Source organism: Cryptomeria japonica, chromosome 2 (genome assembly GCF_030272615.1).
Source record: "Cryptomeria japonica chromosome 2, Sugi_1.0, whole genome shotgun sequence".
Taxonomy (NCBI): Eukaryota; Viridiplantae; Streptophyta; class Pinopsida; order Cupressales; family Cupressaceae; genus Cryptomeria; species Cryptomeria japonica.
In genome coordinates this window covers 292134410-292153512 of record NC_081406.1, presented here as the reverse complement: position 1 = coordinate 292153512, position 19103 = coordinate 292134410, and the positions used below count along the sequence as shown (strand labels likewise).

The following is a 19103-nucleotide window of genomic DNA, read 5'->3' as shown; positions in this document are numbered from 1 at the left end:
GTCATGAGAGCTCATTGTGACAGTGACACTGCTTTCACAAAATAAAAATAAATTCAATAAGCATGTAGTTTCAGCCTAATTTAACAAATTTCAATTTTGAAAACAAAATTTAATATTTAAAATTTGATGTTGAATCTTGAGGGCAAAATGATGTGGTTCATTCATCATTTTGCCCTCAAGATTCAACATCAATTCTGATTTTGAATCAAAGAAAAAACAAGTTTAAATAACAAAAAAAAATTTAAAAATGAAAATCAGAAAATGAAACAAACAAAAAACATGAAATAACCTATCTTTTGCTTGAAAAATCTCCCAAAAATGTTGTAGAATCCTCTTCCTCTTCTTCTTGCTCCTTTTCACTCCTCTTACACTTGCATTCACTCTTTTCGCTCCTTCAATCACTATTTTCTGAGTTTTTTCTCTTCACCCTGCTGGTAAAAAAAATAAGTAGAAAAGTGAGTGAAATCACTAATTTTGGGGATTTTGTAATGCATAGGGGGCATGGGTGGGGCCCACATCAAATTGGGTTAACCCCCCAACCTAAAAAATTATTAAAAAAAAAAATTAATTTTGATGCCTTTTTGTTTGCCCGAAAGGGAGACTTCTACGCATCCCCCACCCCTAGAGAGACGCCTGGACGTCTCCCAAGGAGTCTTGGAGATGCTGAGACGTCTCCCCGTCTCCACCGACGCACCAACGGCAATGGTGGGATGTCTGGGACGCCATTTTGATGCCTTTTTGTTTGCCCGAAAGGGAGACTTCTACGCATCCCCCACCCCTAGAGAGACGCCTGGACGTCTCCCAAGGAGTCTTGGAGATGCTGAGACGTCTCCCCGTCTCCACCGACGCACCAACGGCAATGGTGGGATGTCTGGGACGCCACAACCCCATCTCCCAGTCTTGGAGACGTCCTTGTCTCGGAGACATGGGCCCAAGGGGGGGGGAAACACGTTTTCGTGGAACACTGCTTGAAAGTTGAAAAATTATGTCATATTTCTAGCTTTTCCTTATATTATCTTGATTGACCATAGGAAGCAAATACATATATTAGCAGTTTTGATTGTTTATGCATGGAGAAAAACTTGGTTATAGCAATGAGAACTGACACCTCATACAGAGCGCCAAAATGGGAAAAAGTTTGAATTTCAAGTTTCAAAATTGCAGACAACACTCCTCAAAACTGTCACATTAATATAACTCTGCCGCAACGCATTTTTGAAAACCCTAATGTCCAATAAGTGTTACTGTACATAACGAGATATCAGATACAACTCCTCAGATGATTGTATTTGTTACTTTGTATCTCAAAAAACTTCAGCAGCGACAGTCATGCCAAACACAAACAAAATTCAGACTCATTTTCTAGATTAGCTCCATGTGCTCTGTCTAATGCAATCAAAAATCCAAAACTGTGGATGAAGTTTACAGTAATTATCCATGTGATCAACGATAAAACATGATTCAAAATTTCAAACACAGCAATAGGAACAAAAATGCAACATCTGGAACAGCTAGATTCGCTAGAGGTATGCTTTCTACCATATTTGATCTAGTCTGGAGATTGGCTTTTCTTTTCTTTGGATGGTGGATAGTGCACAGATGGGGGGCAGTTTTATGCTTATAAAGCTGCAAATTGAATAGTTAATAATTCAATTAGCTTGATTTCCCTTTGATTTAAGGCTTAAGTTTATCGAAGTGTCAATGAAGATCTAAAAAATAGAAATAATTAAGGGAAGTACCTTGAAGAGGCATGCTTCTCTTGAAGATGATATTCAGTTTGATATCTTTGTGATGACAATTCTATCACTTTAGCTTCAAGTTATACACTATCATATAGCTGTTATTTTTCTCTTGATTTTGGTTATGTTTAATAGCTTTTATATGCTTATGCATGATACCAGATTACCATCTGCATGAATATATCAACAAATACTATTTTGCAGTTTGACTGTTTAAACCGTAAAGAGCTATGCATCCATTTTCATCTTGTGGTCCTCCAGTCACAAGGTTCTACCACTCTGTAAACAAACGGTGTGCTCATTATATGCATCCACACTTGTTTTCACTAGATTCCCATATGCCTATACTCTAATGCCCTTTTTATGTCTGCAAAGATTTCCAGCTTATGTACGTGTGTACATCTTCAATACGTAAGTATGCCAAAAAAATCCTGGTATCCAAACTCCTGTATTGCTATATCCTCATTCTGCACTACATTCAACTAACCATCAAACTATTAGGCACCTTCAATTATCATGTCTTCCACTAGGAGCATAAGATTGTTAAAGCTCTGATACCATATATTTGAACTAGAATAATCCACTAACAGAAATAACACAAGAAATAAACAACACACATATATATTATATATAACCAAATGATTATTGACTTTTCAATTTGACTTGTAAATCTTTGTATTACTTATCTAAGGATTCTGGTTCAAATTCATGCTCAAATTTGACAAGCTTAAAATTCATTACTAAATTCACATAGAAAATAAACATTTATTAAGATTCTGAATTTAAAAAATAAATAAATATTTTGAAATAACTTGACATTTCATATTAAAAACCATATCCATATACATTCGCAATTTCATATAACTTCAGGGTTCAGAGAGTTTCAGAAGAGAGATGGGAAAACATAAGTGCTAGTTTTGGGGACAGGAGGACTATGGACTGAAATTTAGGGACAAGAACGAAAAAATGTTGCAAATATAATATAGTACTTGAAAAATTAGTTATAAGAAAATGCTTAAATTGCAATTGAAATTGTAAACTTCTAAAGACAATGCATGGAAAATGTTGAATAGCAATATATTATTGTTTTCAATATGATGGTTACATTACAATCAATCAATGCCTTGGTGGTCTAATCATCCTCCCCAAATGTTGTACAAACTCCTCAATGTAGGAGCTGTTGAACTCAAACCCATCTAGCTGAAGCTCCACCAAATGGGCACCAGCCAAACTTGCCTTGATCCTCATCAATCTACTTCGACTCCTCAAGACCTACATCCCACCATGTTGTTAGACTCTCCTTGTATGCAAATGTATTTCAGTCCATGAATGTGAAGCACTATGTACAGCAACAAACTTCTAAACTCTACCAGAGACAAGTCTATTCCTCTAGATAGAGTGAATGAAGTTGCATGTAGACCAATTCCTCTCAATAATAAAAGAAGTTGAAACTTGAAAGGAGAGGCAAGTGGCTAGCTTGCTTGTCAATAAATGAGGCTCATATATAGTCCACCATAGTACTAGGTTATCTTGCACAATAGTCTCCTTGTCATTCAATGCACAGAAAGGGTCCAAAAATATGCTTTTAGGTGGCTTCTACAAACTTCCATATTGCCTTCCACACATAGGCCACATCTATCATGACCTACACAGGCCAACCTCTTCAATAGCATCTCTGAGAATGTGAAATTGAAACTCCACATCCTCGCAACTTTGTAAATAATCAATAGCTTTAAGTAAGGGCTCTTTATACAGGTCACCATAATTTTGATGAGTGGACAATGCACAATGTTCATCCACATATCCATGATAATATTGCATTTGCTTGTGACCAATGTGGCCTTCATTTTCTCCATAAGAATGTTTATCTTAAATCAGTTCTTAGTTAAGATGATCCTTAGATTCATCTCCCCTAATGGCACACAAGAAGGCCATTCTTTTCTAATATTAATCACAGCTTGCTATGCTATTCTGATATTATCACAAGCTAAGAAACTTGAACTAGAAGATATTCTTACACTCATCTCAAAGAGTGAATTATCAACAACCCAATGGAAACTAGAAAAAGATCGAAAATTATTTTCGCTTTTCTATTTATTTTTAAACCATTCTTCATGCTGGTCCAAATCCATGCAATTGTAATTAAGCTATTGTGTTTGTTGGCCTTCAATTCCTTGCCCTATTGCCTCAGTTAAGCTTAGCTTTGTGCTTGCAACTTTTGATATTCCTAGAAGCTATTTTAAATACAAAATCCTCTTGCTGCCCATCAATCTCTTCAATTACAAGCCTAATTTCCTTAACCCTTCATTCTCTTGCTTCCTAACATTTTTTGTAGCATCAAGTTGTTCTTCTACCTCTAGAAGTGTCGTTTGGGCCTTTTCTAAAGTGCCCTTGGTTGATTTAAGCTCAAAGGTGAGTTCATCAACCCTTTCTTTCTCTTCTTGAGATGCATTTACAGCCACCTCTACAATTCTATAGCTCTATCTTTAAGCAGATGCAAATATTCTGATTTCATCATTTCTAAAGTAATCTTCATTACTTGCAAATCTACAAGAGAGACTATATGTTTATTCCCAACAACACCTACTTCATTTGACTTATAGGCCATCCTACACCTTCAAATTAGCCCTTCAATGAGCCTTTTTATGCTTCCAGTTCAATTAGAACTCACACCTCTTTCTCTGTTGTTACCAACAATTGCTCTTTATATTCTTTTAACTTTATAGACCTCTATGCCACATTGGCAAGATGACATTTCTTGTTTTGCCCTTGGCTACAAACTCTAGCATCCTCACATAAAGTGATCTTGGAAGTATTTTCATAAATGGAAGGAAAATTACTTGCAGATGCTTATTGAGATATCTTCCCATTTGTCAGAATGATCTGCATAGTTGGGCTGATGTAATTCTAATGCTGTTGATTTCTTGTGTTCTCAAAACCACCCAAAAACAATTCTTTATCATCAAATTTTGATTTTCCCAATGGAAAACTGCACTATTGATCCCCAGGCACCAAAGGTTTGACTGCTAACTAATTCCATGGCATGTTGGAATCTTCTATTTGATAATTAATCATGATCCATAAAATGAGTTTAGAGTGCATGTCCTCCATCATCATACTACTTGTTGTCCACACAACTTTTCCTTCAAATGCAGACTTAAGCTCCCTACTTTGATGAATATACAACCATTCTATATTCATCACCATTTCATTTCTCATAGCATAGAATGCATTACATACCTTTTGCTCACCTATGGTGACACTGAGTTGCTTGCCTTTCTAGCCACATGGAATGGTGAGTCTAGTAGCAGCCATGATATTGAATCCATCAAAAATTTCAACTAGTGTGTGCTTCAAAATATCTTCAATTTGGAGTTCTTTGGGCATGACACCTAGATCCCATATTATCATGATTAAGCAATCCCAAAGTTGAGATTAAAGAATTCCTTTCCATTTTGTACCCTTCATCATTTCATTACTATTAGAATACTTCTCATTATAAAAAGAGTTTTGACAAAGATATAATATGAAGCTGGTGCAATATATATTTGCCACAATTATTCTTCTAATGAAAAGGTTCATCGAAGTCTTTACCTTCTGTTGCTGATTTTTCAATTTCCAAGGGATTTGAAATAGCGCTACCACTCTTGTGACTGATGCTTTCAAAATGAAGGTTAATAGGGCAAGAGTCAACATCTTTCACAAATACATGCTCATCAACACCACTACTGTGTGAGTAAATTTCATATGGCAATGACTCATTCTTTTCACTAATTAAAATTTTAATAGGGATGCTTTGGACACCACTAAAATTCACCAGTTCAGGTTCTATCATTTGTCCTGAATTTTTATCAGCTCTCCTTGTCTTCTCTTCTTCATTACCAACCATCAAAATTTCTTATTCAAATAAGGATTTATTTACTCAATAAAGAGAGTGGTATCCTTCACCATTTATGTTGTCTGGATAAGAGTTATTGTGTCCTCATATAAGAGATTTATGTATTCTTGCTAACAATGGTGACTTCATTTCTTGCAACGCTGATTTTTCATTAATTTCATTACAATGAACACTTTCTTGAAGTGGGAGCTCATTAGAGAAAATTGAAATATTAATTAAGGAATCTTTACTTGCAACATCCAATGTAGATCCCATTTGCTCCTTTGTGACTCATTAAACCTCTATTTCCATCCTCTCTTCTTCTCCTCCTAACAACACTTCATTTTTCTTTGAAATTTGTGGCTTAACTCCCAAAGTTCATTGCAAGAGATGCAAAGTCTCTTTCTTCTCCACTCGTTTTGTGTACCTTCATTTATCTTCTTTTTAACAACTAAAGGTGTGGTCCTTGAAGGGGATGCATGATGTCCCTTCTTCTATGAGCCTTCCTTTGAGTTGCTGCCATATGGTTTCTTCAAAAATGATTTATACTTTGATGCTGATTGTGCTTCTAATTCTACATGCTCTTCACTCTACAAAGACCTTTTCTCTTTCTCATGTGCTTCAGCTAGAACTGAATTGTGCTTCTTTTGTGGTTCTTTTTTTGTATTTGTCCACCCTTTGATTTTATGTCACTTTGGGCAATTTGGGAAACAAAATTCTATATATTTTACAAATGACAAAGCTGCCTTCAATTCTTTTGGTAGATTCCAATACCATGCAAAACATTTAATAGTCTCTTCGACTAATAATCTCATCAATTCCTTGAAGCGTAAAAAAGGAGTTACTATTTGAACATCTATAGAGAGGGTTCCGTATACATTGAAACTAGTATAAAGCTCTATATTGAAATTGTCAACAATATTTGATTGCCCCATGCTTCACAAGCTAGTAGGAAAAGTAGCTTTGATAAAACTATAATATCCTCAAAAAATCTTTGGCAATTAAGCTTCGAGCATAAAAACTTCAATACTGCTCTCATACCACTATAATGTCTCAACCAAATATAAGGCAAATTTTTTTACGAATTTCAACATATTTACTCAAAAACCTTATAAACCCTAAATTACATCAGCGTATACCAGCTACCTTAACGTCTCAGTGTTATACTATAGACTTCATTATTTACCTTGAAATAAGAACTCTAAATTATTCTACCCGAATAATATTAACACTGTATTACAAATCAAGCCAGTACATAGAATATAGATATATTTCAAACTTACAGATTGAGCAAATCCTGGATTTTTCACAATATTTATATTACATTAATAACCCTGATTTTCTTCAAGGTAATACACAACAATAATGATAATCCAAATTTACAACAACCATTGGTTGGAACAAGATTCTAGACTTCCCCTATATGTGTGATGAACCCTTGCTGGTTCAACTCTTCAACCTGCTGTAATTTGTAGATCTTCTTTGTAATTTTGATTATTAAGATGGTCTTTAAGAAATAGACAGAAGTTGCAGAAGGGGGTTTCTTTAACTTGCAACACATATCGAAATAATACATGAAATTAATCAACTGAAACAATAAACTGGGGAATTTAGAAGCATACCCGTAGGTCCTTAGCCAATTTATTGAATTAAAAGAATTCAATCAGCAACTTACAAAGTTCTGATTTTTATTCTGAAACAATTCAGATCTGCTCTTATTTAATACTAAGACACCCAAACACTGGAAGATGGCACCAATAAATGAGTAAGCTGTGTGTTTGGGGAAAAAGAAGCCTCCAAACCACAAAAGAATTAACAACAAACAGTAAATAGGAAACCTACAACAAATCTGCCTTGTAAGAAGCCAAATCTGCCCCAATTTAATTCAATTTGACTTCTAAATGAAGTCAACCAAGCTGCAACAATTCAATTGATCTTTCACAATCTCAAAGCTACTGAATTCTGGAGAATGCACGCTCTCCAAAACAGGTCCAAACCCTAGCCGCCATAGCCAAGTGCTCAGAAGAAATGTCAAATGCTCAATATCAATGAATGAGGTTTAATTTCCATCTTGGCTGCCTAAATACCCAAAAAGTACGATTTTTGGCAATTAGGGATTTAAAAATCATAACTTGCTTTTACGGTTCCCAACTTAACCCTAAAAGCAATGCCTAACTTAGGAGATATTAATTTTTCACTTAATAAATTTAAGTGATGCACTTTCTGGTTTTATATTAATATTTCATTAAAATATTAATTGCCTATGGAACCACTTAAAAATCCATCTCTCATTATTGCTCAGAAACTAAATCTGTCAGAAGTTGGGGCCACAGTTCGCCACGCTAACGAAAATAGGACCATGTCTATTTTTAGCAGTTTTTCCCTAAAAATTAGGAAATCCTCATATAATGTCAGAAACTGACGAAACAAAGACAAAAACTGAACTCAACACTAAACTAGAACAAATAGACAGACCACTCCTCAAGATACTGCATTACTGACCCCCTTATCCATACCCTGTTAGCCTACAAGGGTCCAAAAATAGGCTAACTCCTCAAACCCCTGACTAGGATGGGGACATTACAATATGAGTGGGCATGGCCGCATGAGATGCACCACAAAATGTTGCTACAACAACAATATAGAAGAGGAAATGCGAAGTTTACTCCCATGACAACAAAAAGTCTTGTGGAAATTCAAAATCACCAATATCCACCACCACTAAAGTCCTTCACAACCTCTAGGTGAGATTGCTCCTTTGGCCATGAGGGTTTTCATCCTTAAGTGCACGAGATCTTCACATGTTTTCCCCCTTGAATTCAAGCATTTAAACACAAGTGCTCAACAAAAAATTCCAATTAGGGTTTCCAAATATTTTTCATAATAATTGTTTTATTAAAATGCTAAAGCCCTATTACCCACAAAAAGAATGTTGAAGACTGGATTAATGTAAAGAGTAAAGACCCTCACAACTCCAAGTCTCAATGAAATAATCTCCTCAAGAAGGAAGGTTTTCTTGGCTGTTGAAGATTGCTCACTAGCTATGAATCCCTTTGGTGAGGATAACTCTCTGACTATATATCATTCTCGCCTAGTAAAAGCTAAAATTCCTTTCCCAAACAATGATCACTATTCCTGTCAATTGCAGTCTTCATGTGAGGAGGTAATGTCGCAACAAAGAGGAAATGAATTCCAATCGCTCAGAGCCACTAGAATAATCACACCAAATAGTTGAGCTTCAATGACTCTATTCACTACTTCCTCCCAATAATAATATAGTTGAGCCAAATTATTAACCCGATAGCTAAGGTTAATATGAAATATTCATTTCAAACAATAGTCCACATTTTTAATATTTTTCCACTATCGAATCATCTTGAATGAAATGAAATACCTTATTTGTCCTTCACACTGGCTAAAATAGAATAGATTGCCTTGTGTTTGGGCTAAATACAAGAACTTCTGATATAAACCTTATTTGCCAGACATTAGATAGACGATACAAATATTTCACAAATTTTATAACTCTTCAACAAGTATTTTGGTCACTTGATATTCACAGAAATAGAATTAAAAGATTTCAAATGCCAACTTTAGAAGATCAAAATATGAATTGGCTTCCAATATCATTTGAATCAACATTACATCCATCCAATCGTCAATAACCATGAATATATAAAATATTCAGACATACAATAAACATTAAAACAAGTCACTTGGAGACTCAGTTCTGCAAATCCCCTTTATTACTGCAAATTTGTCTACATTGGAGACTTCACAATTTTGGCCCAATTGTGAATTCCGTCGTGAATCCACCCTTAGGAAGTGTTAGGTTTTTGTCCAACCCTTTTGTCAAACTCTTGAAGGTTTCTGTCTCCAAAATTCATAAATCGTCATATCAAATCAATAAGCATGCTTTGCTACAACCCCAAGAACCTCCTTATAAAGATCTCCAAGAAACATCTAGAAGATTGGGCCAGCATAATTGGAGAAATTTATTTAATAAAGTGGCTTATTTTATTATTTTATTATTTTCACTTTATTTTATAATTAAATTAATTAATTAAAGACATCCTTTAGAGATTACATTAGTTTTTGGACAACTTAATCAATTAATTTAATTAAGCCACTTTATGAAACTTTGGGAACATTACAACTAAATGCTAATATCTCATGAATGGTATGCATGAAAGAATGCCCACATGTAATAGGTATCATTTTCCCCTTAAATCCCACTTAGAATCATGCCTTGTATGCTTGGATGCACTTAGGATGCATTGGGAAATTTCTTCAACAATCTACAAATGTCCTTTACAATAATGGTGGGAGACCTCATGAGGTTTAAACTCTAACCACTGCATTATTGGCAGCAAAGGTTGCCTTCTTAGTTTGCATTACCGGAGGTACAAATGAATTCACACCCTAAATATTAAATAATATTTTCCTGGAGGAGAAAACCATTGATGGTGCTCTAGGATAAGTACGCAGGGAGGTGAGATGAACAATGCAAACAAGGCAAGAGTATCAGAGTTCACATATTGAAGATACTCCATGACTCTTACCATTGGTCAAAGATTGAAATTCAAGCAACAGGCATGAAGGTAAGGACAAGTTCAAAACTCCAACAAAGCATAAAGGAGAAGCAGAGTTTGGTGAAAAGGTATGCCAAGATGGTGAAGCCCAAAAGTCTGACAAGGACCAAGAAAGTCGGACTTAAATGGGAAGGCATACATAGATGAGGAACTTCAAGCATCTGATGACTAAAAAGCACTTAGAAGTATGGACATACCTCCATGCTTTGAGGCTTCAAGAACCTTAGACAAACATAGGGGGAAAGAGTGAAATATGCCAACTAGGAATTCGACCCAATCTGATGGTTTTGATTTGACTTGAAATCTTTGACCAGCGAATGTATTTTAGATTTTTGATGAGTTTTGATGTTTTTGCTTGTTCAATGAGTGATGCAAAATACAAACTAATAATTGACTGAAACCAAAACTCAAAATTCTAATTTAATTGCAGCAAATAATGAATTCAAAGAATGAACAAGTTCTAGCATTCAAGACCAAACTAGCATACCATGTGTCTAGCACTAGCCTAGTAGGAGTGGTTTTATTGCTTGAACTAGTGAATTGGCTAATACATGTGCTTTTATTTGCCACCAATGGCACCAATGAGTTTTATTTGCCTCACTAATAATTACCAAAAACAAATTATGAATGTACAATGCAAATCCTTCAGGGTCACTAGGCTAGATTCCCAAATTCTGACAATTTTCCTCAATGAAATGCTCATGTAGACCCCACATGTTCCAATTCTCCTAAAAAACCCTTGGATCCACTGAAGTTACTCCAAGTTACCGGGTTCGCCCTTGGACCCCCCCAGTATCGGTCCTGGTTCGAACGGGTTTCTGGTTCGGGTCCAGTTTAGACTGGGTTCAACCAGGGTTCGAAAAACCCAGAGGTGGTTCGTCCCTAGGCGAACCCGGGTCGAATCCAGTCGAACTAGGGCGGCTGGGTGGCCCAAAAAAGAAAATTATATGCAAAATTAATTTATTTTTTTGAATTCCGCCTGCTAAAAAGTGAAACTTATACCCTAAAAGTGACTTCTAAAACATTATATTCACTCATTTCACCTCTAAAAGTGGCATTGGCTCATCTAATGTCAATGTCAATGAGGCGGAAGAGGATGAATTAGATGATCCATTTGTTGATTAAACTTTATATTGTTGAAAGTTGAAACAATGCTACTTGAATATTTTGTCATTTTAATATTAAACTTGATGTATATGATGCTATTATGGTATCATCATGATGCTATGATTACAATCTTATGTTTGTTTTGTTGTTTATATGATGCTATGTGACATGCAATTTTTAATTCATGCTTATAGGCTTCACAAATATCAAAATATATATATATATATATATAAATTACATGTTTTTGTACTAACAAACCCAAACCCATTTTCAAAATTGTCGTGTCAGCATACTGGGTTCTTCGAACCCGAAACGGTCCCTGAACCAGTAACTTAGAAGTTACTCATCGGCAATAAATTTTTGGAACAAACTGTGCTGCTAAAACCCTCTAAATTATTTATTTGACCTCACAGGCCATGAATGAATGGTACGGCCCTGCTGTAGATGGTACGGCCAACAATATTTAGCACTTATTTCGCTAGAAATGTCCTCTAAACTGCTTAGATTTGCTGATGATGTCTCAGACCTGCTGTAAATGTAATATCTCCTCCAAATCTTGACCCCAAATGGCCTGAAAGAGGATCCTTCAATGTTGCAAGTGAGTGGGTTTTCGTCCAAACACTCAAGAAGATTCAGAGTTTTCGTTCCCAACCTAAAATCCAACCGAAGCTTGTTGTTGCAGACCTCTCCAAGGATGAAAGTATATAAAAAATGAATCAAGGAATGATGAAAAATGACCTCCAAATGCCTTTTTAAAAGTCTCCAAACCCTAGGTCGTCACTTTTAGGGTTTCCATGTTTTCAACTTAATTTTTTAATAAAATCTATGCCTTCCTTTAAAAATTGACCCCTTAGGCATTATACTTTATTATTATAATGATTTCCCCTTTTTATTACAACATTTTATGCCTCAACGCCTAGGAAAAAGGGGGCCAACTTATTATAAGTTATTTTATTATAAAGTGATTATAATCTCACTTTAATATAATTTATTTAAATCCATAACTTAGGAAATAATTTATTCATAGAATGCAATCTGAGACTCAGATTTGAATTTCATCTGAAGCACTATGGTCACTGATGCCACCTGAGTCTTGTAGGCTAACTGACAATTCCTCCTAAAAAATAGGAACCTCACTCCAAACTCCAGAAACTACTCAAAAAGGCTCCTACTCCACTCCGTGGTCCCCTGGGTGGTCATCCAATCAACTGCTAGTTCTCCCTAAAAAATAGGAGACTTCCCTAAAAAGTAGGAACTGTTGTATAAATGCTCAAAATAGTTCACAAAGCCCTTGCAAAGCTCTATGCCCCTCAGAATGAATCCCCTAACCATTCTGCTAACCTACAAGAACCGAGATAATAGACCAACCATGCGCATCTGCTTCTCTCCTAGAAAGGGAACATTACAAAGAAGAGGAAGAGCACACACACAAACTTGGACCAAAGAAGACACAAGAAATAGGAAATTGACATTTTGGTCCATACCACAATACAAAAAGGGGACATAACACAGTGACTATTTGCTACAAGGCAATCAAAAAGATCATTTTTTAAGCAATAAAGATAAAATCATGGGATGCTCATTTGCAAGCAAATAAATGAGCAAAAAATGCAAATAGAAACTAAAGGGAACATGCATGCTACCAAAGGCATACAAAGGTAGTGCTTATGGTCAGACAAGAATCTTTAAACACTACAAAAGCAAGTGTGTGCTTCAGCTTCAGAAAGTACATGGACCTAAAAAGAAATCTATCTGCCATTTAATAATTGTATTATTATCACCAATTAAATAACACAAAGACAAAAAGTAGATTTGATTGCACTAAAATTAAATAACACAAAGACAAAAAGTAGAATTGATACAAATCGTACCAGGAAGATTTCTGATTTATAATATCCAGATTATTCCCTATGCACTGGGGATGTGCTTACATCCAATAATGGCGCCAACTGAAGGGTAGATGATGAACACAAACCAAGAACACCAGCTATGGCTGAATGAAAGTCTTCACCACTTCCAACGTAAAGTGTACCTGCTGTAATGGTGGCATCAAGCTGAAACAATCACACCCCAACTGGGAAATTCAACCACCCTGTTGAAACCGTCACCAAGCAATCTGAATCTCCACAAGGAATAGCGCATACACTCTGACCAATAATGCCAATGCCAAAAGAATCCACTACCAATTGATAGCTGAGGGCTACGTCCCAGCCAATACCAATCATGGGGTTTGCATCCCAGATTGAAGAATTGCTCTACCAGAGCAATATTGCACAAAACAAGTTTTCAATATGTAAAAGATAATGAGAAATTAGGTTTCCTTCTCCTTATATCTCTTTCCTTCCAAATCGAACCCTAAAGATACATGAAAAGTGCTCTTTAATATAAAGTCATATTTCCCAATATTGGGCGCCCAAGTATAGAAAAAACACCACTTTTTCAATATAAAATAACTCCAAGCGCTAAAAGGACCCTGGCAAGTGAAAATCATTTAGAAAAGTTCAGGACCTTTCCAACAAGCTATAACACATGGGCATACGAATCCAGATGAAGCCAAAAAACCCTTATTACTCTGAAATGGCTATAGACATAGCCTTATTTAAAATATTAAAACACTAACTTAGGAAATATTTAAATATATTAAAAATATAACCCAAATAGCTACAGAAAGCTCGAAACACACCAAAAGCCTGAAACTGAACCTGTCACCTGTCTGTGACTGATGTCGGAAATCATGGATCAACTGGTAGTCTCATCCCTAAAATCTACGGATGCTCCTAGAAACTAGGAAACACACCCAAATCTCCTGAAACTGAAACCATCTGAAAGGTCATGAATAACCTCACGACTGGCAACTGTCACGACGACCTAAAATTTAGGGATATCCCCTAAAATCTAGAAACTGCTCCAAACTGGCTCCAAATTGCTTGTAAAGCCAAAATCCAGTCACCATATGCACTGAATGAGTCCCAATCAACCTCTGGTAGCCTGCGAGACTCCAATGATAGGCCAACTCCTCCGTCTCTGATGTCCACTCTAGAAAGGGGACATGACAACGATGCCCCTTGACCCCACCTTGGGGGCGCTGCCCCCAAACCTCCGTCAAAAAATATGGGGGGAAATTGCATCGATAGAAGTAGGGAAAATTTAACCACCAAGTCTGACACTGATTGGATCGACCAGGTAGATATAGAGGCTGAGACTGTAGCCATGGCAGAGGAGGAGCGGAGAGCACGAGCACAAACAGGAGATTCAGAGGCAGATAGTGACACGGATGTTCCTGATGTTGGTGAGCATGGCATGGTGTCACGGGGAGCGGCTATGGCTGTCGAATCATCCAGGACCTACCTTAGACGCCTTCGCAAGGGGCCAAGGCCGGAGGGTGCTGCCGTGCAAGCTCCTCTGAGCCATAGGCTTGTAGTTGTATTTACCTTTGGTATTTGTATGAAACATTTGATGATGATCATATGATGACATGGATTTTTTATTCCATGAGTTTTGTAATATTGTATACATTTGACAATATTTATATATCTATGTTTGTTATTTCCTTCAGCTACAATTTGCGTTTATGCTTATGTGATTGATGTATACTTGTGTATGTAATCAAATGAGCCGAGTTTGATGATTTTATTGTGTCTTTAAGGTGTATTCAATAAAGGGTGCCTGAAACAAGTTTTAAATCTTTAAAAAACTCTAAATTTCTTGAGTTTTTCACTTTCCTGAGTCCTCAACTTGTATAAACCTTAGAAGCAACAATCCGGAATTAATCGCGATTATACTCGATTAATCGGGAATCAGATGTGTTGCTAATTCATTCCCCAAAATCGCCAGTTAAAATTGTTGACCAATCAAAACGATTTTCAACGACTTTTCCCGATTAAACCGGAATAAATGCACGATTAATCTCCCGTAATCACCGTGGCACGAAAAAAACCTGATATCACGAAAATAAGGTGCGAAAAATGTGCGCTTTTCCTTTACAGTGTGCGACGCGGTAGGGTTTCTCATATTGGAGCTGACGCAGACTAAGTTTGACGTTCTGCTGATTGATCGCGTGAGCTGCTAGGTGCGAGAGGCTTATCTTCCCGGAGCTGCTACAATTCATCTTTTTTCCCAACAAGAGCCAGGCAACACATTTTCCCGGCCATTATTTATCAAGTATTTATGCCATTTCTTTCCAAATGTTTTACAAATTTTCTTCATCAAAATACGTTGTAGATATATAAATTTACATTTAACAGTCACTGTATTAGTTGTTGATATACAGTATATTTTATACTGTAATTTACATTTAACAGTAACTTATACTGTTATCGTATAAGTTACTGTTAACATGTAAATTACAGTATAAAATATACATGATGTATATTGTTACTGTTACTGTATTTTACTGCTAACTTTACAGTATATTACAAAATACAATAAGTTACTGTTAAATGTAAATTACTATTATAATGTTACTGTATTTTACTATTAACTTATATGGTATATTTTATACATGATGTATAGTTATACTGTAACTTATTTTGTATTTTATACATCATGTACTGCATACATATAGTTTGAGCATACATATAATTTACATTTTATACTGTAATTTACATTTAACAATGTATATTTTATAAATTTATATTGTAAATTGTCTATAAATATTTGATATACTGTAAAATTGTAAATTTTATACTGTAATTTGTGTATAAATATTTGATATATTGTAAAATTGTAAATTACGGAATGAAATATATTGTATAAATATTTTATATTTTATATTATAAATTACATTTAACAGATAAATATTACAGTATATTTTATACTATAATTTGATATATCAAATATACAGTTACTGCCTGTAATTGAAATATCATTTTTTTTTACTTATTTTGATGAAAAATAATTATACACCAAAATAAGTATTAAATATATCAATTACAGTATGTTAACAGTAATTTGATACACTGTAGTTTAATTAGAAATTTAGAAATTACTGTAATTATTGTATCACATTAAATAGAAATTTAGAAATTACAATAATTTTATCAGTAAATTTAGAAATTACAGTATCACATTAAATAACTGTTCAAGTCGCTTAACTTGCTCCTTCAGAGTCTGAATTTTTGTCTCCATTCTTGTCTGATAAACCAGATCATAGGAGTAACATGTAAGAAAGAAAAGATCTGAAAACTAGAGTTTTGGGACTACTGCTATATATTGAAATCTTCAAGCATGCCATACATTTGTCCTAGAATGTTTTCGTTATTATCAAATAACTATAGTAGAAAATTCAAGGATAGTTTGAACTCGAAGAGTTGTTTTAAAGAAAACTTGTTGAATTATTTCCCATATTGTTTAAGAATTTGAATCCCAGATCAAAATCAATAAGAAACTCAGAAAGACATGTAATGGTTTATGCTTTAGTGACAATTTGATATTTTTTAATCAATTTGTGTTTTGAATTGAACACATGGTTTACGCTACACACAAATTTTTCTAACATGTTCAAACCAACCAAAACCATCATAACCTGCTGCATCAAAATCCTCAACTCAACAATTTGGTTTTCTCACTCAAAAGTTAAAGACTGTGTAATGTTTTTGTAGATTTGATTCTTGATCAGAATGCCACGTCAAAAAGACTTTTTGTGGATACATTGCACAACAATTCCAGGTAGCACGAAGGTCAAGTGCAATTGGTGTCTAGAGGACATCAGTGGTAGAATTTATCGTTTCAAATGGCATTTGTCAAAAGAACGAGGAAATAACACCGAAATATGCAAATGTCTCGAATCAGGCAAAGCAATCTCTTGAAGGGATTGCTGAGAATAAGGCCAAAAAGGCAAGAATTGGGGTTGAATTAGGTTCTAGTTCTACAAATCCTATGATGAACGATTTGGGTGAGGAAGGTGAAGATGGGGGTTTCAGGGAATCTAAGTCGACACATAATTCTATAGCACGTGGACCAAACACAGGTGGAGGAAACATTAATGCTTTCTTCCAACCTCGTACTACACTAGGATCACAAACCACTTTGGAGAGTACAGGATGGAGGAAAACTGTCACGGAACAAGTAAAGAAGGCAATTGCTAATTATTGGTACTCCTTGATGGACTTGAAAAGCACTGAGAGGGGGGGGTGAATCAGTGACACCAAAAATAAAACTACTTCAAACACTAATCGGTAGATGAACTCAACAAAACTTTTAAACACAATGCATGTAATCCAAAATGATATAACAGCATCCACAATAAGGAAAACATCCACCATAACACAAGTGTTTGTACATGGAAAACCCAAATAAGTAAAAACCACAGTGAGATGGAACTCACAAGTTAACTATCTGCAGTAATAGATAACTGACCGGTTAAGGTCTACAAAGTGCTCTGCTAGGAGCAAATCTTGTTAGAGATCCTAAAGCTTGATTAGAAGCTTATACCCTGTAAAAGGTATTACCCTGTTAGGAGTAACCATAGTTTTAAAACTCGTGGACTCGCCACAGACTCGTGAGTCCATGGGAGCCACGAGTCGACTCGCCAAGGACTCGCGAGGCGAGTCCTGGCAAGTCCATCTGAAAGACTCGCAAGTCTTTTGCAAGGACTCGCGCGACCCAGAAAAAAAGTCATGCAAGCTTTAAAATTGAGTTTTTTTTTTTTAAATTTGCCTTCATTTGGCATAACTGAGGGAGTGAAAAATAAAAGAAAAATAACACCCAACGCCTTTATAAAATAATAAAGTATTTTTGGCCTCGCGAGAGCGCGCAAGGGGCGCTACCCCTTGACCCCGCAAGGGGCGATGCCCCTTGACCCCAACTTGGGGGCGCTGCCCCCAAACCCCCATCGAAAAATATAGGGGGAAATTGCATCGATGGAAGTAGGGAAAATTTAACCTCTGAGTCTGATTAGGCTCCATATAAAAGCATAATTAGCATTGAAGAAATCTTGGTATTATACATTTTAGAGTTGAAAGTTTGAAACTATGAGTATGTGACATGTGTAATGTTTCAATTATGGCTCTTATGTTCTCTAAATGCATTAATTTCTTTATGTTTTTTTGTAAAACTACGGTTGTTTTTTTTGCCGAGTCTTTCATGAGTCTTTCACAAGTTCGAGTCCAAGTCCGAGTCCAAAGTTTTGGTTTGCCAAGTCTGTGGCGAGTCTGAGTTTTTCAACTATGGGAGTAACCTCAGTGGAGGATTTCTGAACCCAAACTAATGGATCACCCTGTTAGAGGATTTATACAAAGAAGCTTGTTAGAGCTTATAGGGGATTTGAATTATGTTGTGATTGTTAGAAAACAACAGGATTGGTTCGATCTGTCTGAGTAGCACAATAATTGCTTGATCAGATCCTTCTAAACATATTCAACACTGCTCTTCTGCATACTCTGCAACTTAACTCTTTTGTCTTTCGCACACAACATATCACTTTCACTCATATGAAATAATTCACTGTGATGTTAATATATAGACATTAAGATTTCATGTCGGCCCAAAGAAATCATAACACAATTTCCCAGGTGCAGTGTATTTGGTCAAGTGATCATAACTCATCACAAAAATACCGTCAAAATATCACGATTTGTGGCAACTCATCACAAAATCAACGAATACCAGTTGGAACAATCAATACCGGTTAGAGTTAAATATATGAACCGTTATCCTTGAATCTCCTGATAGAATCTCTGCTTGATCTACATCTTGATGCCGACTAATGTGTATCCACTAGTTGTCTTCTATGCATATATCGGTTATCACAAAGTACCGGTTAGAGATAAACCTCTAGCATACTAGTTG

General features: G+C 35.7%; 1 protein-coding gene across 1 annotated transcript in view; it reads right to left on the bottom strand.

The window, feature by feature from the left end:
* Positions 1-19103, bottom strand: part of LOC131032585 (uncharacterized) — a 55031-nt gene that overhangs the window by 10840 nt on the left and 25088 nt on the right. The gene's annotated exons all lie outside the window — the stretch shown is intronic.